Here is a 23,613-nt window from a genome sequence, read left to right on the forward strand (position 1 = left end):
TGTCCTCCAGAGAACATAATGATCAATAATGGATCCTCCCCACAAACCGGCTCAAGTGACTGTCTCCAGGTACGGGGGGACAGCACAGAGCTAAGGGAGAAAGGGGATTCCAAAATCCCATCTATTTCAAGATGTCAAATTTTCTTTACAGATTCCCGAGGAAACTGTTCAAAACCTCACAGTGTCGGAGTCCAAAATAAAGAAACTGACCGCCCAGCTTTCCCAAAATGCCCAGTTCATTTGACCCTTGGAGGAGAAAGAAGGGATGTTGTAGGCCCCAGTCCGAGTGCCTGGGCAATGTGCATTATTAGCACTGGTGGACATTGGATCCCAAGCCACTCTTCTATCCAAAAGGGCTTTTGAGCAGCTAAATTCAGGAAGCAGGGAAATATACCAGATCCCTCTCACCCTCTCTTCCTGGACAACTCCAGAACTTCGACGGGAATGAAATTCTTGTCGAGTGGACAGCGGATCTGGAAATTAAAATTGGGCAACACAAGTTGAAGCACCAGTAAAAGTCGTGACTCCAGAGGAAAACCCATGTCTATTAAGAAATGACCTCCTTCGGAGGTTGTCTCCCCTAATAGACTGTGTGACCAAGGTACTCTGGACTCAGACTAACCGGCCAATAAAATTAAAACAAAGCATCAACTATGTCAGATTAAATGGCACTTGCCACATGGTTGGACAAAAATGTGACCAAATTGAGTTCCATTTCCAAATCAATCAAATACCTGACATTACAGTAATTGCTGTAGGACAACAAACTGGTGATGGGAACTCCTCTCCATTCCTGAAAATCAACCTTCCTTACGGTTTCAAGTGGCATTCCACACTGGAAGCAAATACCTTGAAATTGTATACCGATCCCCAATCTGAAAATCGAAGCCCTCTAGTCAAAAGCGATGAAAAACCAGCTCAAATCTGGGCTTAGATTCAGAAGAGGAGTGAACAGCTGTTCCTCCCTATTCAGTTAAATGAGGGGAGGGAGCCTGTTCTCGGCAGAGCGTGCCTGTATAATGGAAAAAGCTTCCTCAGCGAAGAGTTGTTCAGGAAACCCCCAAAAGATCTGATTATTCCCACATTTAAATTGATTGATAAGTGGGAAATGGCACTGGAAACTCCCAATTCCAAATATCTCCTGCCTAGCAGGTGTATGCTAAAAATGTCCATAGGTGATAAAAGCAAAGAGCATAATTGTTGGGTCGCGCGAGATGTCCCTGCTGCATTCTTTTTAGGCAGTGACATTCTCAATCGGTTCGCAATTAATTTGGATCTTATCAATTACAAGGCCTGGTCCTGACTGGGGGGAAACCCCATGGGTTTGATGATCCTGAAAAGGCATTTCAGTCAGCTCAATTGCTGCCGTATGCAGTTGAAGTTCAAATTGGAGAGGAGGTCAGCATCCCAGGACAGACCTGACAATTCCCACTTGACTTAAAAATTAGGAGAGCACAGAAACTTCAAAATTCAAACACTTATGTACACCTCAATGCCCATCTCCAATAGCAGGTGTTGGGGTTAAACCCAACACCATTAGTTGACTTAGAACACAACACCATTCCAATATTGGTGGATAACAGTGACCCTAGGAGTATCACTCTGGGCGCAGGTACCATTATTGGAATGGCGGTTGATGACCAGCTTTTTCCATGGATTTATGAAATAAAATCATAGGACCAATCCTCAATGACTGCTATGACTCTGACAATGACATACTGCAAGAAAGGATCTGCACCCGGCAAGGGGGGAATTTCCTGGCGTACTCTTCCTGCCCTTACGGGGGGAAGAAGTGACCTGTGACATCAGGAAGGATGAGGTGATATTCCAGGCCCACAAAGACTGCCTCTCCTACCTGAAACCCTCTGTCAAGGTCAACACCCTCTCCAGAGATCTCTCCACACAGCTGGAGGAGGCCACTGAGGTTGCGAAACCCGAGGTCTTTCCAAGCTTCAGACAAATGGTTGAAGAACAAATCATCCTCTCTGATGCCTGTGAGACTGAGGAACAAAAGCAAAAGCTGAAACAGGTGTTTTTAGATTTTCAAGATATCTTTGCTGTGGACTCGTACGACTTCAGTTGCACCAAGATACATACTACCTCAATTTCAACAGACCCTCGAATGACTCCTGTATTCATGAAGCAATATCACTTGCCTCTCGCGTCCATGGAGTCCCTTACAGAAATTATAAAAAACCTAGAGTCCCGTGGGATAATTCGTCCAGTCCACAGTACCTTTAATAATCCGGTACAGGGGATTTTGAAACCAAATGGCCAATGGAGACTTTGCGCAGACCTTAGGGAGCTGAACAAACTGGTCCACATGTCCCGATGGCCTCTTCCCTACATTGACCAGGGACTGGCCCAGATCCAGGGGTCAAAGGTTTACACCGCCAGTGACCTGACCAACGGATACTGGATAGTACCCATCAGTAGGCAGGACCAGTACAAGCTGGCCTTTACCTTCGAGGGACAGCAGTACACATGGACCCGGACTCCCTTTGGATACATAAACTCTGGCAATGAATTCAACATCTTACTACACAAGGCCATGCCCAACTTGGGTAAAAGGGGTAACCTGGCCTATGTGGATGATGTGATAAAGGAAATTGTGTGAAATTCCTCCACTGGCATTTCTTTTCCAGCGAGTGACAATCGTGATGAATTACAAGGTTGACATAAGTAAGCGATCTTTGCACTCTAAATATTAATGTACTTTTTACTGCTAAATAGGGGTAGGGAGTTACAGCAGTTAATGCATGGTATACATGCTTTGTTTTCCCCTCTGCAGGCATTTTTAAATTCGCGGTTGCCCGCATGAATTGACTTGCCCTGTTATTTAACTGGGCCACAAGAGAAAACATTATTTTCTTCCTTTAAAATAACAGTGAGTACAAACCAATTATTTTGTGAATTATCTTATTGGGCCCCCATTGTTTAGTTTTTTATAAAAAGTTTTTTATAAAAAATACATGTCCTTCCTCATTATAGGGCCTCCATCACGTGAAGCGCCACTGCTGGGAGCATTCACAACGGGATTTATTCCACCCCACCAGTTTGCCAGCCCCTGAAAGATTCAGAGGAGGTGAGCAGGTGCCATACAGTAAACCAAGAGAGCTGTAGTTGGATATCAAGTAAATAGATTTTTGAGTAAACACAGAGATGACAACTTTATTCACTTTCTTTCTTTCTTAGATCAAAGGCTCTCTTGCCACATACACCCCCCACCTTTGGTTTTTTACCAAGAGGCAACGCAGAATTGGCGTTTGCTCTCCTGTCCTGAAGAAGGTTGAACATTAAGTCACGACACGAGGGGACTGTCTCATCCTCGTTAAGAGAACTCAACCGAAACATGTTGACAATGGTTTTCTAAACCCCCTGAATACCAACAGAGGGGCACATTGTAAAACAATTGAGTGTTTAATTTACAACTGTCTGACCTATTATTGTGACCTAAACAGAACATCACTTTTTTCTATTTTTTTGTAAACATGATGACTGTATGAATGAGTTGTGAATGAACCGTTTGGGAAAGGATGTATTGCGGTTGGTCTGTGGAGCCGACTAATGAACATAAACATTGTGTATATTTTTATATGACATATGCATTTGTACAATAAATAGAAAACTATTATGATATGAATAATAGTCAGCTGTCATCTCTAGTCTAGTTGGCCCATTTTCCTTTATCATATTACAAGATTGCCTGGAGGGCCATAGACAATAATCAGGCTCCCTTTTTCTATCTCTATGTGGATGATGTCCTGATCAAAAGCTCAACTGTGGAGGAACAGATAGTGGAAATCTGCTATGTTCTGTCCCAGTTGTGGGATGCTGGAGCAAAACTGTCCTTCCAGAAGGCAGAGTGGTGTAGGACCCATGTAAACTTCTTGGCACATGAAATCACCCCAGAGGGTCTCTGTCCCCAGGTGAAGAAAGTGGAAGCACTATTAAAACTGAAAGACCCCACAACTCTGCGGGAACTAAGGAGCCTTCTTGGACTGACCAATTACAGTAGGAAGTTCATTGAGGATTACGCAGAGGTCACAAGACCCCTGGTCCATCAGAGCGGTCAAGTGGGAGTGGGGTCCAGAACAAGCAGAGGCAGTAAATCAACTCAAAAGAAGCCTCTCACAAGCACCTTGTCTAGCTTACCACGTCAAAAACAAAGAGTTATTCTGGAGACAGGGTTCTCGAATACATGCTTAACAGAAGTATTATATCAAAAGCATGACAAGGTCAATAAAGTCATCTCCTATGTAAGTAAGACTTTATCATCTGTGGATTGTGAGAAGGCACTCCTGGCAACGGTGTGGGCATTGAAAGATTACCGCCCGTTCATCCAGAGGGAGCACATCATAGTGGAGACTCCTCACCAGACTTTGCAATATCTCCAAAGTGAAAGAATCCGGGAGGAAATGTAAGTAATTCAAGAATTACTTCCTGGATTCTGTCCATGCAGGGCTTTCTTGTGGAGGTCAGATATGGCCCAAACAAGAAGAGTCCCCTTGCGCAAGGAATGGCTGACTTGCATGATTGTGCCTGAGAAGACTGTCTCGAGGATGAAAGTCTCGAAACCCAAGAAAACATGGAGGCGTACCTGAATTCCCTGCACAAGGTCTATGAATAAGACCTGTGCAAGGGGATGCCCACAGTCTATGTGGACGGGTGCTCCTACCATGTTGACATCAATGGGGAAAAGGAACTGGTGTTCGGCGTTGGAAATGCCTGGGTGGATGATGCCCAATAGCCGTCCGCTGGGTACAAGATCGGTCCCCGCAGTAGTCAGGTGGCGGAGTTGATGGCAGTTCACCAGGCCATCCTCACTGCCGTGCAACACCGACTCCACAAACTGGTCATGATCACCGATTCAGATTATGTCCGGAACTGGTTCGTGGAGCACCTGATCAACCGGAGCACCAGAAGCATGCAGTGTGGCAATAATAAACCACTTAAAAATGGCAAGCTCATACAAAACATTGATGATCTGGTTACCTCGAATGGGATGACCGTCTATTGGAAAAAGATTAAGGGTCATTCCAGAATAGAGGGACCAGACAAAACTGGAAACAACCTTGGATGATCAGTTGGCCAAAACCGCAGCTATCCAAGGGGAATCTCCTTGAGATTGAATCCCTGTTGGAGACAATCCAGTTCACTGCTGTCACAAGGTCCCAGACCAATGCTGACAATTAACTCTCAACTACCAAGTGGAGTAAGGAGACCCCAGATGCTGATTTAATTACAGCACAAAAAGGGGATCCGATTATTTGGAAATTTTACCAACATATTGAGGACACTGTGAACTTTCCTCTGACGGAAACCGATAACATTGGGAAAGAGGTTCTCAGGGTGTTGGTGAAGTTTCCCAAAATATTCCGAATCCAAGATGGTTTGTTGGTCAGGAGATCCATCTATGGATGTGACCAGTGGGTGGTACCTACCTAATTTCAAAACCTGATGCTAAGTCACACCCATGACGCGGCCACAGCCAGTCATCGTGGTTTCACACTACTTTAGAAATCTTGCGGAATGTTGCATATTGGCCACACATGGGGCAGGAACTCGACCAATAGTTGTGTGGGCACAATTTCAGCCAAGTTCACTCACACACCGAGATCCCCTCCAGAAGAGGGGATGACACTTCCTTGGTCAGATTTACAAGCAGATTTCATCAGGCCTGTGAATCGCTCCTCTAGGGGGATCAAGTAGATGTTAACAGTAACATGCTTGTTTACCAAATGGGTGGAATGTCTCCCGGCCCCAAATTGCAAGGCAGAAACAGCAGCTGCCCGGATGATCAACCACATCGTCATGCGTTTTGGCCTTCCACAAAGTATTGAGGAAGTCGCTTCACCAGCGAAGTGATGACAAAGATGTGGGAGATACTTGGGGTAAAAAGGAAATGCCATATGCATACCGCTGCCTCTAGTGGGGGAGTTGAGAGGCACAATAAAACCATTGTGCGCATTCTTGAGAAGTTTGTGGCAGATTCTGGGCCAAGTTGGGACATCCGATTACCGCTTGTCCTGATGGCCATCAGATCTACACAGTGTTCTGCAACCAAAATGTCTCCATTTGAGCTAATGACTGGACGAAAAATGGTGCTACCTCAGCATCTGATCTACAGAACACAAGAGCAGGCACTGATAAATGCCTCCACAACACAAGAATATGTTGAGAATCTAAGAAAACAAATTCAGCATGCTTTTGCATACACGCAGCGGAATCTGGAGAAATCAGAAGAGGGGATGAAGACCCACTATGACTTAAAAACAACTAATAAAGAATACCACATAGGACACAGGATCTACTTGTACAATTTTCAGAGGAACCAGACTAAGGAGAGAAAATTCCTCCCCTCCTGGTGCTGTCCCTTTGAAATTGTAGACAAAATTTCACCTGTCGCCTACAGGATCTGCATCCCCAAAGGAGAGCTGTCAGAAGATAAATGGGTGCACATCAATCAGTTAAAAGGTTGTCACCCGAGACACACTTTGCAGCTGATTTATGAGCGAAAGGAAAACCAAACAGAGGAACCATCGGAAGAATGAGAAGAAAGAAAAAGAAACAGCAAAGGGAGTTAGTTAGGTTCATAGGCATATTTATATAACAGGGAGTATTTTCCTTTATTGTTACTTTAAAAATAAAATAAATGTGTTTTAAAAATTGTTGTTCTTGTCTGGTTGAGTAATCTACTTGGTGTGATGGTACAGATGAGAAATGCTTGTGTCCTAGAAAGTGTACGTTTTAATTATTGTCCCACTGTTGTAATTCTTCCGGGAACAGTGTCAGTAAAATATCCTAAAACTTGTTTTTATCTATCTCCTATTAGATAATTAACTCCATTACCTCTTAGTCTGGCGAGGACTTCCCCAGGGACCTGGAAAGGGAAGGAAGGAAAGGGGGTGCTGCTCCATACCCTCCAACCGAAAGACGGAAGGAAATCCTGGTGTGCCGCTCCCTGATGGAAGAGAACACCGTCAAATGAACCCCACTCTTCCCTACACTCCCTCAACAAGAAGTGACAGCAGAGTAGGCAGGGATCTGTGGGGTACATTTAAGGCCTAAGGCAGAATCCCCCGACAAGAATAGCTGAATTTCAGCAGCTACCCAGACATTTCTGTACTTTTGTCTGCTGAGCACATAGTGGGCGAGTGTTGAACACAGCCACCCCAAAAATAGCTGCATTTTGTTGTCCTTCACGTGAATCCAGAGAAAACAACTCAAATTCAGAATGGCTGCACATTCCTGTTCTGTCATTTAAACATTCAAGGCTGGACAGGAAAATTACTTGCATTTAAAACGGCATCGCACTGGTGCAACTTTCACTCTTAACAGCACACAGTTTTGGTCTATTGAAATGCAGCCCAGTCCTTGTATATCATTTTGAACACCACCAAATAAGGCCATCCCTTTCAGAACAACATTGTTTCATCAGTTAAATTCATGAAAAGCAAAAGAATTCTGTTTCAAGTCCGCACTGCTTGACTTACTTTATTTTAAATAAACCAACACACGCAAAGTACTTCAAACAAAGGAAAGATGCTCTCTCTTGCTTCATCTTAATTACCAATAAACCATTTTCAAGCATATCTCTGTGTCTAGAAATTGACCAGATCTATAAAAAAGTCTTTCAAAAAGTAAATGCAAAGGAAACTGTGTGCGGAGAAAAAACACATCTGGTGAAATCAACAGGAGATAAAAAAAATGAACACATGTAAATCTTTTGTTGCCAAGCCGAAATTAACCTGGGAAAGCTAAATGTGAAATAATATTTTATCTCGCACAGAAACACAATTATACAAGTGGGGAAGGGGGTTGCAAAGATATATGTTTTGTGCTCTGTTTTACCTGCAAAAAAGACAAATCATCCTGACTGAGTCCCAGGAATTTCTGTCAAACTAGTTTGGTAGTGAAGCTAATTTTACACCTAGCAGTGACTAAGGCTTCAAGAGCAGGTGCCCTGTTCTTATGGACCTGCACGTTTGATAATTACAGGTTCTCCTAGACTGCCAAGCAGCATTGCTCCCAAGGACAAAGGATGGGGTGAAGCCCTGTGTTTTGCCTCGGAGGTGTGATTTCCTCTCTATCCATCCCCAGTATCCACTGGAGGACTTCAATCAGGGAGTCATGGAAACACTTGTGCAAGATGACCCAGGGAAGACAATGTGGATTGTGGGTGTGGAAGCACCTCCCACTTCTTGGATAAATCTACCTCATTGACAATGCAGAACATTTATACTTTAAGACATTTTTCTTTGCAATTAGAATCAGCAGAGATGTAATATTATGACAGTTTTAATGTTGATTTTTGGACAAGCATAATAAGAATAGGTGCCGCTCTCTGGCACGTGGTGAACTGAAATGGTAGAAAAATGAATTTCTGGGGGAAGCATAAATGTCATAGGTATTGAATTTGGGGAAACTATGCCAAATACTATTATGCTTATGTGTAGCCATTTATAGAATTTTAGATAATATGTTTCTCCGGAAAATGACAAAATTGTGCCCAAGGACGAGGCAACATCTCACAGAATTGTCATTCGAATCAGCATATTCCTTATAAAAAATGGGGTCTGCCTATCTGATTTTCATGATGGTGACTATTGTAAATATGATGTTTTTGTTCCATGAATTATTTTGGGATAAAGTAACTGTGGTGAGACAAAGCATGTCATAAAACGCAGACGCATAAACTGATTTTACTTCCCCTGAACCAATCAGCTCGGGGGGAGGTGGGAGGACCAATAGGCTGGCCTGTCCTTAGCTAGGACTAATATTTCAGTTCTTCCGCCCATATTGTAAAATACTATGGTGTCATTATGGCTATTTAAAGGGCAGACAGGGAGACACAGGGAGCTTCAGCATTAAAAATTCACCCTTCAAGATTCCATGATGCCAGAACCAGGTGCAGAGGCAGCTGATCCCATCCAGGCAGAACCACCTATTCAGAGCCACATTCATCCCAATAATCCATGGAGAAAGGAGGAAGGGCAGTTGATCCCTTTAGGAGAATCCAGTGACCAGACTTTGCCCAGCCTTTCCCTACCAGGAGAGCCCAGCTTACCTAGTAACCAGATCTCTTGACCCCGCTGCTCATGACCTGATCTTTGGCCCGACATCTAGAGACCCTGCTGGCTGTCCAAATTACCAAACCCAAGCTGGCCTTGTAAGTACTCCATCACACAGTACCCAAAAACTGCATATCCCGCTATTTTAATTTGCATCCTGTTAAAACCCTATTCAAATCCCATTAAAACCCTAGTCATTTCCCAAATTGCCAGTATCCTCTGTTTACCCTTTTTCCCTAGAAGAATCTGTGTATGTCCATATCTGTTAGCATATTTGTTCTTCATTTTCTTCAGTTACCTTTGTAAGTCCCTAGTATCATTTGTAATAACTCAATTAATTTCCTTATAAAGAGATTCTCAGTGATTTGGTTGTAATTCAAACTCATCCTCTTCATGACAAGTGCCTTCCTTTAACAACTATAGTCTTTAAAATATAGTCTAGGTAGAACTAATCATTGTGCTAAGAAAACTGACTTTGCTCGTGTATTTGCTTTCCTTTAAAAAAAATCTGATTAGCTTTTCCCATAAAAAACCCATATCATAATCCCATAAGAGACATCCCTTCCCATTAGTATTCTATCTGTTCTGTGTCTTTGTTTCCCATCCCAAAAACCGATTTCCGATTTCGATTGCAAAGCCCATTTCCTAAGCTCTTTGCCAGTTTAAAGACTGTGTGAAATAAGAAATTGCAATTCTGCCGCATGTGATTTTTGTTGCATTGTTTTCCTCCCAAAATCGATTTCCTCACCTGTGTTCACGTTGCTTTAGTACCCTGCTCATTAGCCTGTAAGCTTCCTTGTCTATTTAGTGCAGCCACACAAATTTCTGTCCTATCTATCCAACAGCAAATGTAAACTGACCTCTAAGTAACCAGTGAAATCCGAGTGTGCCATTTCGCTAATTTTGAGCGTTTTCATTTTTGTTTTGAACTCCTATTCTGGAGTGGTGGGGCGAATTTAAACACCAATTTGTTCCTCTTCTTGGTGACTCCTTGCCACTGCTCTCCATCCACAAAGAATTTAGTTAGCAGGTGTCTGGGGAAGTGTTGCAGGGGAGTGAATAACATATGTGCCATCTACGATTGTGCAGAAACGTGATTTCATTTCCATTTCTATTTAAGGTTTATGTAGATGATGTCAGAAAGTTTAATTAATTGTATTATAAGGTGGTATATGAGCAGTGTGTCTGGTGTAAGAGTCAGAAGAAGGTGCTGGGAAAATTCTCTCTGGACCCCTAAGGACTTTTGCAGAAGTGCTGTGGAAAACAATAGTCCTCTTTTTGTTTTGCTGATCTGCCTGCTCCCAGACTACAACTACAACGTGCATGCACTGTGTGTGAGCAGTGTGTCTGGTGTCCAGTGTCCGGCGGGAGGCTAGTGCCTGTTCCCGACTACGCTCTGTTTGGTAAGAGTTCCAGACCCATTTATTCCGACATTGAATGGTTTCACTCGTCCTACATTAGTGACTTAGTCATTTGATGTGATTTGTATTGACAATGCAATAAAAAATAAACGGCCTTGGTTCAGGTTTTCCAGGACAGTGGAGGCCCCTGCTACGCTCATTAAGAGTTTCCTCTGTTTGCAATTGCACTTCTACTCTGCTTGACTGTAACTGTGGGGCTTGACCCTTTGAACATTCATTGGCGGTCTTCTGAAACAAGCACTTGAGTGTCAGATAAAGAAAGTAGTCTCTGACACTCTTTGTTGCCGGTTATTTCGACAACTCGGGCTGCACTAAACTTGCAGGTGATACAATAAAATTAACCAAAATGTGTGTGGCGAATGCGGATTGGCAGCAACTGCGGGGCCTGTCCCTTTGAGCTGCCTTCCGATTATCAGGCCCATTGGCTGTCACAAGAAGCAGTTTGTGTAACGTGTGTGGTGAATGCTGACTGGCAGTAACTGCGGGGCTAGTCCCTTTGAGTTGCCTTTTTACCTTCAGGCGTTGTGGCTGTTTTCAGCTGCATTTCATTTTGTTTGTTACATAACTGACAAGTACCTATGGCATTTCGAGGATATCTACTCACAACAGATATGCTGAAGGCTTTGAAAACCTCAAGCACCTCACTGGTCTTTAAATCCACTCCACGTCGCCATTTGTTGGCCACTCTTCTAAAACGCAAACTTTCAGAAAAAGCGCCGACAAGTGATGGAAAAAAGTTAATTTCGGGTGATATCCGTGACTTTTGTAGACCGGCTTCAGTGATTACCACTGGACTGTCTTCTTCTCATGCTGACCAAGCAGCTTTGGCTCCAAGTAAGGTATCCGATCTGCCGGGCCACATTTCTATCATGGACACACAATTACTGGCGGGGGAAGGATTGCCATCACTCCTGCAACAAACTGTGTGGACATGATTCCCTTGAAAATGGTGCCTGCTAGTAAGGATGGAGTGGGCAAGACAAATCTTTCCATAACCCCAGGAAAACATGTCGTGTCTCCACTAGTTGTTCCAGTGAAAGTTATGTGATCTAACATCGCTCCGCTCACATGCATTTCTAATGACCAGCCAGGTGAGGATATGAGTTTTAATGTGGAAAATATTTCTTTCATTGCTTCTTCGTCATCAATATCATCAGCAAGGAATATTCTTTATCAATTTCCCAGACTTTGTGATGATTATATACATACTGTTCATATGTCCCTAGCTGGTTTGGTAACAGATGGACAATCTTCTCGGAGGTGTAGTGAGATTCCCAATAACAACTTGTTGATCTCACCTCAATTCAAACTTTTAGAAATGACCTTAAATGCAACAAGTACAACTATATCTACGCTGACTAAGCTGTTTGAAACGTTAGATCTGAAACTCACGGGTCAAACTAAGCAAATTGATCAATTAATGATATGGATGAGTGAAATGGTACCAGAAAAATGGTCTCTGAATGCATATGGTAAATGGGTGAAACAGGGTACACGCAATGTTACTTCACAACTTCACGTTCCCAGTGAGGTGGACAAGACACCCACTATTTCAAAGGCAGTACTGCCCACATTTACTCATGTGATTGGGTCAGATCGGTCACTCAATATTGCAGGTTGACTTTGTCATTCTTTTGTTTCTAATGACTTGCAGCCTCATAGAATCTCTATTAGTCCCAATTCTCAGCTGACTAACACAGAAAAGTGTGTGGTACCTCCCGAGAAGGCTCCTCCATCGAAGGGCGAAGTCATAAATATTGATGCTACTTCGATGGATGAGCTTGTGCCAACAAAGACTTCTTACAATCTTTTTCAAGCAAAAGAGGTAAGAAAGCAAGGAGGTGTGCCATCTGATATGCTAAAAAAAAATAAAAATCAAAAAGCTCTTCCCTTGAGAGAAAGAGCAAACATAAAACAATTAATTAAATGGTTGGCTCCTTAAATGAAAACAGGGGGGAAATCAAGGATGCAAAAATCAAAAAAATTCCATCTTTAAAATACAAATTGTGAGAAGAAAGGGGCTGAGAAGTCAAATGAGGTCAAACAATATCCTCCACTAAATGACCTAAAAGATTTGATCTCTGCTATACAATCGACTCCTTCTGAGTCAAATTACTCTCAATTGAATACAATTGATGAGCAGGAAAATATTAGGGTTGTTGAACGGGATGAATCCCAAGCTTCCATTCTGGCTGATGTTCGAATTCAGATCGAAAACTCTATATCTTGATCTAAAAAAAAACTGTACTGATTTAACAATAAGGCAGCTTCCATTATCAATGTTGATACCCGAAGCTGAGGCAAAGGCCCAGGCTCAGCCAGTATGTGTGCCTGCTGTATTGAGAGTGATTGATACAATTCAGCATGTTCAGGACTCCACTTGTTCATAGGTGGTGTCCTATAATCAAGAAGTGGGCAAGCTTATCCCGAACGCTAGGGTACCGGCTGCTCACTTGGTTGTACACAGAGACAATTCACCACAGGGTTTCTTGACGTTTGGAGTCGATGCATGTCAGAACGACAAGAGTAGCAAGGACCTGGTGAATGGTAATAACCCTTGAGACCTTCTGAATGCAACAAACTCTTCTAACTGCAAGACCCATGCAGAAACAGCAAGTTGATGAGTAAAATACTATGGTACAGATTGAAGATCAAATTGCAAGAGCTGTTCGAAATTATTTTAGCCAGAACTTAACCGTCCAGAAACCGTGGAGTGAACGTGCTAAATTACCACTACATGCTGAAATGCAACAGGTGAGCCAGGGAAAAGTATCCACAGTTTCTAATCCAAATACTGGAGTTAAACATAGAGAAAAATAGTTTCAAATTGTGTCTACTAAGCGATCAGACAAAATCAGCGCTGATAACAAGAAACATGCCAAACTTCATTGATTAATACTTAAATGCCACGCAGCTGCGTTTGTTCCATATACCATGAATAGAACTAGTCTACTTGCGATATATGAGGAGGTTAGTACACTCCAAGACATAACATCTGCAGACATTGAACAGGTCGAGTTTGTCCACCACAATGATAGTTCCATTGTTAGAGTATGGCTACACTAGAATCTAGTCAGAAATGCCTTATGGCAAGCACGGATGGATAATTTTGCTCTGGGCTTTGTCCTGGCAAGAGATCCCTTTGTCCTTGACTCTGAAGGGAATTTAACCTTCAAAGATAGCCTGAACAAGTCAGGGATGCTTCAATTGCAAAACAGTACATTTGGTGGAGTAAGCTCCACTACTAGTAAGCTACAAAATCTGACTCTGAAACAAGCAGCAACGCATAACCCTGATTTATAACCAACAAATGACAAAAGAAGGGTTCAAATCCCAATGATTAGTTGGAACATTTGTGGTCATTCCCACTTATTGGGGAGTGGTACGGGATTTCTAGCCTCACATGATATAATCATTTTACAAGAAACGGGGCTAGTAGAACAACCTACCTGTGAAGGCCACACCTTTGCCTGTCATGCTGCCAAAACTGCCTTTTCATGGTCGACCTTCTTCTGGTCTCCTGGTAGCGATCAAGAATCATAAAAATTGGCTGTTGTCTTGGTGGATCGCTCCAAATCTTTACCTTTTGTTGACAAAGCTTGTTTGTCCTGTTGCGACTGTGGCAATTTTGAACATCTATCGTAACCCGAAAGGGTTATCAGACGAGGTATTTTTTTAGAGATCTAGAATGTTTGTTTAATCTCATTTCTGAATCAACTGAAGTAACGAATATTATTGTAACGGGTGATTTGAATCTAGAACTATTACCTGTCAATAATTCCAAATACAATCTATCCTGTCTAAGATGGCACCTACTTATGAAAGAGCGGGGGCTCCTCATGTGCAATGGGTCTCTTGTGGGAGATATCCCTCCACAGATGACCTGGCAAAGTGGGAAAACTGCTTCAATCATTGATTACACTTTTGTAGATTGCAGCATGTTTAATGCAAACATGAGTTTCAACATAATACCACAAATATATAGTGACCACAATATGTTGAACCTAATATGGTGGTCTGAAGTTCAAGCAAGTGATGATCGATGTGAGTATTTCCCCCAAGCCATGATGGTTAACAATGCAAGAACATGCTTAATATGGAATCTCCAGACTTTGACAGCATTTCACCAAAATGTGGAGTGTACCTGTCATGATGGTAAAGCTGTCTCTGGTGATTACACTTGTTTTTTACACAGTTATCAACAAAAGGTACAGTCATCCACCAATGTACAATTCAAACCTCGGCATGAATATGATGCGATGGTTCAATCAAAAAAAATCTACTCTGCATAAAAACAAAATGTTGGTAGCACTCTCTAACTGTGAAAACAAACACAAACGCATTTGCGCTCTTTCTTGCCAATATAAAAATTGGGTACGTTCACTCCGAATCCAACTGTTTCAAACAGATGGCGAATCCATGTTGGTCAGCATTTTGCACAGAAACACTGCACACATTTGGACTATGATTAACTCTGCAAATAACATGTCACAAAAGTCTCTCCAACTTAACGGTGTCAATGAGACAGAGTGGGTGGCACACTTCTCTAACATGTACCAAAAACTGATGGGGGTCAACTCATATACCACCCTGGATTGTTTCAACTATGAGGGACTTTCCATTGAAGAAGACGATTTCTTATTGTATATGCTAAAACTGAACAACTCCCGTGCGCCTGGCCCGGATGGGCTAAGTAACTTTGTTTTCAAACAACATCCAGTAATTTGGTCTAAAATTCTATACACCATCTTTAACCAAACTATTTCTAGCCATCATCTACCCTCATCCTAGTGATCGGCAGTAATAGTTCCAATTTTCAAGAGGGTGACAAGTCTATGGCGAGTAATTATAGACCAATTTCCCTACTAGATGCACCTGGAAAATTGTTCTCAAAATTCATACTTAGGGACTTTAACAGGTGGTCTTTAGAAGCCGGACTGAGAGATCCTCTGCAAATGGGCTTTATGTCCGGTATGGGTACTGCTGTGAATCTCATGACACTTACATCTATAATCACACTCCACCAGTCCAGAAAGCAAGCTCTATATATTAACTTTGTAGATGTATGCTCTGCTTTCAATTCTATCTCGAGAGAATTACTGATTCACAAGTTAATTCACCAGGGTTGTCCGCTCTATCTAATTTCCTTAATTAAAGACCTGCATGCAAACAACTCGATACAAGTAAGACTCTTGGTGGATGGTAGATTATCAACTCCGATATCAACACATAGAGGGGTGAGACAAGGGTGTACCTTGGTTTTGGCCATATTTAATTTCTTTATTTCTGATGTGGGGAGTGTATTTATTAACAGCTTAACTGACCCTCCTAAATTGGCAAATAAACCAATACCCTTTCTAATGTATGCCGATGATCTGGTCTTAATGTCCAAGACTCCAAAAGGGCTTCAGAGAGCCTTGGATGCTCTGTAAGATTATACCCAGGTGAATTACTTGTCTATTAATCTTGAGAAGACTAAGGTCATGCTGTTTAATCCATCTAGAAAACACAGCTATAGGTCTGGTGTTTGGACTCTCATGGAGACTAGATTACAAGTAGTACAAAACTATACTTACTTAGAAGTGCAAATAGTAATATTATGGAAGTGTGCTTCTGTATGGACAATTGTTATCTCATAAAGTTGCCACGGCCATACAACAGGCCAAGATTATACTACGCAAATATGGCAAGTTTACAGTTGCCCCTGCTTTGACATATTACCATCAAACAACACCAATATTGCTTTATGCAGCTGAAACTAGACCCATACTGATGAAAGAATTCTGGTTCACTTTGGAGAGCAAATATTGGCACGGGGTTCTCAATCTTCCTTCCTGCACTCCACTCCCCTTCATACGAAATTAACTTGGGTTAATATCTCTTTACATGGGATACATCTGGAAAATGGTGGCCTTTTGGCTTATCATACATGTTCTGTATGAACAGAAAATGCCTTTTGGCTTATCATACATGTTCTGTTCTGGGTATTTTGGCGGATTATGTCTTCACATCGACCAATGCCTTTATCACCAAATGGCGGTCTCGGGTGGTTCAGGCGTTGGCATGGGCGGATGTCTCCTTAACGACTCTTCTTAAAAACCCGATACAGGTCAAAACTAGATTGTTTGCCTTTGATTGGGAAAGCACTAGTCAAGATTGCTCAAAATATCGTGATTTTGATGTGCACCTATTTTCTAGGAAAAAACATAGCATCCCAGAAGCATATTTGATTAAAGCACCGTCTATAGCCCACATACATGACTTTCTGCGTTTGAGGCTAAATCTTTGGCCTACCAGACAGATTCTGGTGCGGTGGAAAATTCTCAAAGAACCTATGAAGCTTTGTCAATTCTGTCAGCAAAAAAGTATTGAGGCATCTTCTAACTGTATGTGTGGCACTGGTCAATCAACGTAGGGTCCACTTTGAGTCAATAGTGGAGCTGTACGGAGTCCGTACCTCAGAAACCTTATGGAAAATGATTTACTCTGGGTATTCCACGGTCGTAAGACTCAGAGCCCTGCCTTCTTACATGAGCTAAAATTCCATGAGATTAATGTGAACATATTACAGGATAACTACAGCTAATCTTGTGTTTATTCTTTTAAATTTCTTTTTCTTGTAATTTACTTTTACTGGCTAATCTTGATTTTATTATTCTCTTGTATTTCTGTTTTTTTTTACTTACGTTCTAATGCATAGTTTGTTGACATTTGACGGCTGTTGATGTTGATTGATTTTGCTTAATTCGATTTACATGAAATTGGCTATTTGGTTAATGTTTATTGTGTAATACTACATATTTCAAAAGTTTGTATATGTTTTAATTAATGAATTATATTGTAAAGTTGATTTAATCAGCTAAATCAATAAAACAAATTTAAAAAAATGATAAGATTTAGCATTTGTATTGCCACACCGTGTTGGCTGCTGCCCTAAATTTCGTTTCGCTCTGATTTTCATTTTGAATTCTAATAATAAATAAATATTTCAAAGTTACACACTGGCATGGTTCATGGTCCATTGCGACACATGGTGTTTGTTAAGGTGGCTGTGGGACGGGTTGGCTGCCTCTTCAAAAAGGAATCCAGGGTTCAAATAAAAAAAATTCAAAAGGTATGTTTGTTTTATTGTGCGCCACCTTCAGTGTCAGTGGAAGAAGTCTCTGGCTGGAGTGTGCCGTGCCTTAAAATCTGTTACAATATATACATACAAGACACATAGGAGCCATACGCTAATACTACATGCACTCTTACACTAATACACTCATGTGTCATACATTTATATGACATAGATTTATTCAACATACACTCATAGATTATAGTCCCCCAAAAACACTGAAATAAAATGGAAAAACATTTTTTTCAAAGAGTTAAGGAAACTCAAACAAAAGTAAAGTCTACAAATAGTCTACTCTTTACCACTACACATTCAACCATGAAACTGCAAGTATTAACAGTCGATTCATATCATTACAAATCCAACCGTAACACTCACTTCAACTATCAGGCAGGTTAGATTAATACATCATCATCCTTCAGACTGCAGTTTCAAGTTTTGACTTTGTCCTTGAGACAGTGACCTCAGAAAAAACAACACTCAAAGACTGCAGATTTCTGGTGGCAGGGAGGCAGCACTGGGGCAAAGGAAGGAGTTAGAGGGGAAAATCGATAGGGTTAGAATGGTGTTCTCTAATTGTGGATAGTGTGGCGTTCGATAAATGCCCTGGCACCTGTGGGTGAACTTCACAAAGAGGCACCGTGAGAAGAATCAGGACCTGCCGAACAAAAGCCAATTGTTAAGTCAAGTACCAGCAAAGCCGCGCGTGTGTCTTGCAACGATGTCAAACACAATTACAAACACGAAATGCACATGTGCCAGGCAACACTGGGAAGTGCGCCTGGGCGATGATGGATAATAGATGAGCAGTCATCGGTAAGGAGCGGCAAGGAGGCCTCAGGCGCAACTCGCATACATTAAAAGGCAGCGGCCTGGCCGGGAGCACCGGCCGATGCTTGGCGAGATACCATTCGCACAGGGTTCAGGCGGGGTCACAGCATTGCATTCCTGCAGCGGCTCAATCAAACAGGCTCTCCGGCAGACAGCCAGGCCACATGAAAGGAGACCCTTTCTTTTTTTAATCGGAGCTAATCACAGCCAAAGCACAAACAAATTGCCAGGTAGGATGACGAGTCACGATGCAATGAAGGCTGCAGGTGGTTCCAACGGCCGCGAGATAGCCCCAGACGTATAATTTACCCTGTAAACTGCTGTCTTGGATTCCTGGTGACTGACAGGCCGATTCATGGAATAATTAGCGCGGCGCAAGTGGGCAAAAACGTGCGAATCGCAGTGGAATAGCGAAAATCGCAGTGCAAGTGCGAAAATCGCACGAAAACCAGCGCACGTTGATTCATGGAAGTCCGTGCGCGAGAAAACCAGCGAATGTGCGATAAAAAGTGCGCCGCGCACGTTGGCGCACAGGCCATCTAACAGCGTGCGCCAGGTCACAGCGAAAATCGCACAGGCCACAGCGAAATTCGCACATAGCGCGGCGCACCCAACAAAAATAGGCGGAACACGGGCGTAACACTCGGAATGGGGAACAACTTGCAAAAACGTGGGCGTCACGGGGGAAGTACAGGGCACAAGTGCGCGGAACGCCCACACGCTCGCCTACAACACGTATTCATGGAATAGAATAGGGCAAAAAAGCGCACGCTCAAACCAGCGCACAGGCACAAACACGACCGCCACAAGAAAGCAGGCGGTAGCGTCTCTGCGGCTGTAAGAAATGTGCGCCAACAAATAGCACCCATATACTGCCATGATGAATGTCCTATACTGTGGCCCTCCAGGACAAATGACGTGCAAAGGGGTACCCACAAACACGGACACGCTGACAAAAAATACGTGTGCGTGTATACCGGGGTGCGCGGGAAGTCTCACACGCGATTTGGCTGGGTACGTGGATTTCAGGGGTGCGCGGGAAGGTCCACACGCGATTCCATCAGGGTAGGTGTATTCCAGGGGTGCGCGGGAAGTTCCACACGCCATTCCATCAGGGTACGTGTATTTCAGGGGTGCGCGGGAAGTCCCACACGCGATTACAGCAGGGTACGTGTATTTCAGGGGTGCGCGGGAAGTTCCACACGCGAATAGCCTGGGTGCGTGTATTTCAGGGGTGTGCGGGAATTTCCACACGCGAATAGCCTGGGCGCGTGTATTTCAGGGGTGCGCGGGAAGTCCCACACGCGATTACAGCAGGGTACGTGTATTTCAGGGGTGCGCGGGAAGTTCAACACGCGAATAGCCTGGGCGCGTGTATTTCAGGGGTGCGCGGGAAGTTCCACACGCGAATAGCCTGGGCGCGTGTATTTCAGGGGTGCGCGGGAAGTTCCACACGCGATTACAGCAGGGTACGTGTATTTCAGGGGTGCGCGGGAATTTCCACACGCGATTAGCCTGGGCGCGTGTATTTCAGGGGTGCGCGGGAAGTCCCACACGCGATTACAGCAGGGTACGTGTATTTCATGGGTGCGTGGGAATTTCCACACGCGAATAGCCTGGGCGCGTGTATTTCAGGGGTGCGCGGGAATTATCACACGCGATTTGGCTTGGTACGTGTATTACAGGGGTGTGTGGGAAGTAACACACGCGATTAGGCTGGGTCGGTCCTCACAGGTGTTCCCTGTACACCCTCGACGGCCCCTGCAGGCAGCCCACAAAACAGGGGACTACCCTGCACACCTGCTCATGTCTCCCACCACCCCCACCCCCCCAGTCACCAGGGGCAGCCTCCACCAGGCCCCCACTCATGTCTCCCACCACCCCCACCCCCCACCATCCAGGGGCACCCTCCACCAGGCACCCACTCATGTCTCCCCCCATCCCCACCCCCCCAGTCACCAGGGGCAGCCTCCACCAGGCCCCCACTCATGTCTCCCACCACCCCCACCCCCCACCATCCAGGGGCACCCTCCACCAGGCCCCCACTCATGTCCCCTATCACCCCCACCCCCCCGCCACCAGGGGCACCCTCCACCAGGCCCCCACTCATGTCCCCTATCACCCCCACCCCCCAGCAGTGCAGGGGCACCCTCCACCAGGCCCCCACTCATGTCCCCTATCACCCCCACCCCCCACCATCCAGGGGCACCCTCCACCAGGCCCCCACATGTCTCCCACCACCCCCACCCCCCACCATCCAGGGGCACCCTCCACCAGGCCCCCACTCATGTCTCTCACCACCCCCACCCCCCAGCAGTGCAGGGGCAGCCTCCACCAGGCCCCCACTCATGTCCCCTATCACCCCCACCCCCCCGCCACCAGGGGCACCCTCCACCAGGCCCCCACTCATGTCTCCCACCGCCCCCACCCCCCAGCAGTGCTGGGGCACCCTCCACCAGGCTCCCACCCATGTCACCCACCACCCCCACCCCCCAGCAGTGCAGGGGCACCCTCCACCAGGCCCCCACTCATGTCCCCTATCACCCCCACCCCCCCGCCACCAAGGGCACCCTCCACCAGGCCCCCACTCATGTCTCCCACCACCCCCAACCCCCACCAGGGGCACCCTCCACCAGGCCCCCACTCATGTCTCCCACCACCCCCACCCCCCACCATCTAGGGGCACCCTCCACCAGGCCCCCACTCATGTCCCCTACCACCGCCACCGCCCACCATCCAGGGGCACCCTGCACCAGGCCCCCACTCATGTCTCCCACCACCCCCACCCCCACCCCCCACCATCCAGGGGCAGCCTCCACCAGGCCCCCACTCATGTCTCCCACCACCCCCACCCCCCCAGTCACCAGGGGCAGCCTCCACCAGGCCCCCACTCATGTCCCCTATCACCCCCACCCCCCCGCCACCAGGGGCACCCTCCACCAGGCCCCCACTCATGTCTCCCACCACCCCCACCCCCCACCATCCAGGGGCACCCTCCACCAGGCCCCCACTCATGTCCCCTATCACCCCCACCCCCCCGCCACCAGGGGCACCCCCCACCAGGCCCCCACTCATGTCCCCTATCACCCCCACCCCCCAGCAGTGCAGGGGCACCCTCCACCAGGCCCCCACTCATGTCCCCTATCACCCCCACCCCCCGCCACCAGGGGCACCCTCCCCCAGGCCCCCACTCATGTCTCCCACCACCCCCACCCCCCACCATCCAGGGGCACCCTCCACCAGGCCCCCACTCATGTCTCCCACCACCCCCACCCCCCACCATCCAGGGGCAGCCTCCACCAGGCCCCCACTCATGTCTCCCACCACCCCCACCCCCCACCATCCAGGGGCAGCCTCCACCAGGCCCCCACTCATGTCTCCCACCACCCCCACCCCCCACCATCCAGGGGCAGCCTCCACCAGGCCCCCACTCATGTCTCCCACCATCCCCACCCCCCACCATCTAGGGGCACCCTCCACCAGGCCCCCACTCATGTCTCCCACCACCCCCACCCCCCACCATCCAGGGGCTGCCTCCACCAGGCCCCCACTCATGTCCCCTATCACCCTCACTCCCACCACCCCCACCCCCCTCCATCCAGGGGCAGCCTCCACCAGGCCCCCACTCATGTCCCCTATCACCCCCACCCCCCCCGCCACCAGGGGCACCCTCCACCAGGCCCCCACTCATGTCCCCTATCACCCCCACCCCCCAGCAGTGCAGGGGCACCCTCCACCAGGCCCCCACTCATGTCCCCTATCACCCCCACCCCCCGCCACCAGGGGCACCCTCCACCAGGCCCCCACTCATGTCTCCCACCACCCCCACCCCCCAGCAGTGCAGGGGCAGCCTCCACCAGGCCCCCACTCATGTCCCCTATCACCCCCACCCCCCCGCCACCAGGGGCACCCTCCACCAGGCCCCCACTCATGTCCCCTATCACCCCCACCCCCCCGCCACCAGGGGCACCCTCCACCAGGCCCCCACTCATGTCCCCTATCACCCCCACCCCCCAGCAGTGCAGGGGCAGCCTCCAGCAGTGCAGGGGCAGCCTCCACCAGGCCCCCACTCATGTCCCTTATCACCCCCACCCCCCCGCCACCAGGGGCACCCTCCACCAGGCCCCCCTCATGTCCCCTATCACCCCCACCCCCCAGCAGTGCAGGGGCACCCTCCACCAGGCCCCCACTCATGTCCCCTATCACCCCCACCCCCCCGCCACCAGGGGCACCCTCCACCAGGCCCCCACTCATGTCTCCCACCACCCCCACCCCCCACCATCCAGGGGCACCCTCCACCAGGCCCCCACTCATGTCTCCCACCACCCCCACCCCCCACCATCCAGGGGCAGCCTCCACCAGGCCCCCACTCATGTCTCCCACCACCCCCACCCCCCCAGTCACCAGGGGCAGCCTCCACCAGGCCCCCACTCATGTCTCCCACCACCCCCACCCCCCCAGTCACCAGGGGCAGCCTCCACCAGGCCCCCACTCATGTCCCCTATCACCCCCACCCCCCTGCCACCAGGGGCACCCTCCACCAGGCCCCCACTCATGTCTCCCACCACCCCTACCCCCCACCATCCAGGGGCAGCCTCCACCAGGCCCCCACCCATGTCACCCACCACCCCCATCCCCCAGCAGTGCAGGGGCACCCTCCACCAGGCCCCCACCCATGTCACCCACCACCCCCACCCCCCAGCAGTGCAGGGGCACCCTCCACCAGGCACCCACACATGTCCCCCTGCCCCCAGGTCCTGACGATACTCAATCATGGCAGTAATGGGCAGCATACCCAGCACAAACACCCAGGCAAGGATTGCATCCACCCACATAGTGAATGCAATTACATGATACAACCCCAATGGCAAGTATGTAAATGAACACATGTCCGTCACACACACACATACACAATGGGTGCAAGTGAATGTCAAAACCCATATCATGACATGTATGAAACCAATGAGAAAATACCACAAGTGAAAGTAAAAAAAACATGTATTAAAGATGAAAAATAAGTAAACAAATCAAACACACAACAATGGGGATAACAAAATAAAAGGTCCATGTCCGAGAACAAATGTAAAAAAATATAAAAAAATAGGAATCCAAAAACAAATGTAGTCCAAAGCAATATCATGTGGAAGGAAAATAATGAAAAACCATTTCC

Source organism: Ambystoma mexicanum, chromosome 12 (assembly GCF_040938575.1).
Source record: "Ambystoma mexicanum isolate Mex_15411 chromosome 12, UKY_AmexF1_1, whole genome shotgun sequence".
Classification (NCBI taxonomy): Eukaryota; Metazoa; Chordata; class Amphibia; order Caudata; family Ambystomatidae; genus Ambystoma; species Ambystoma mexicanum.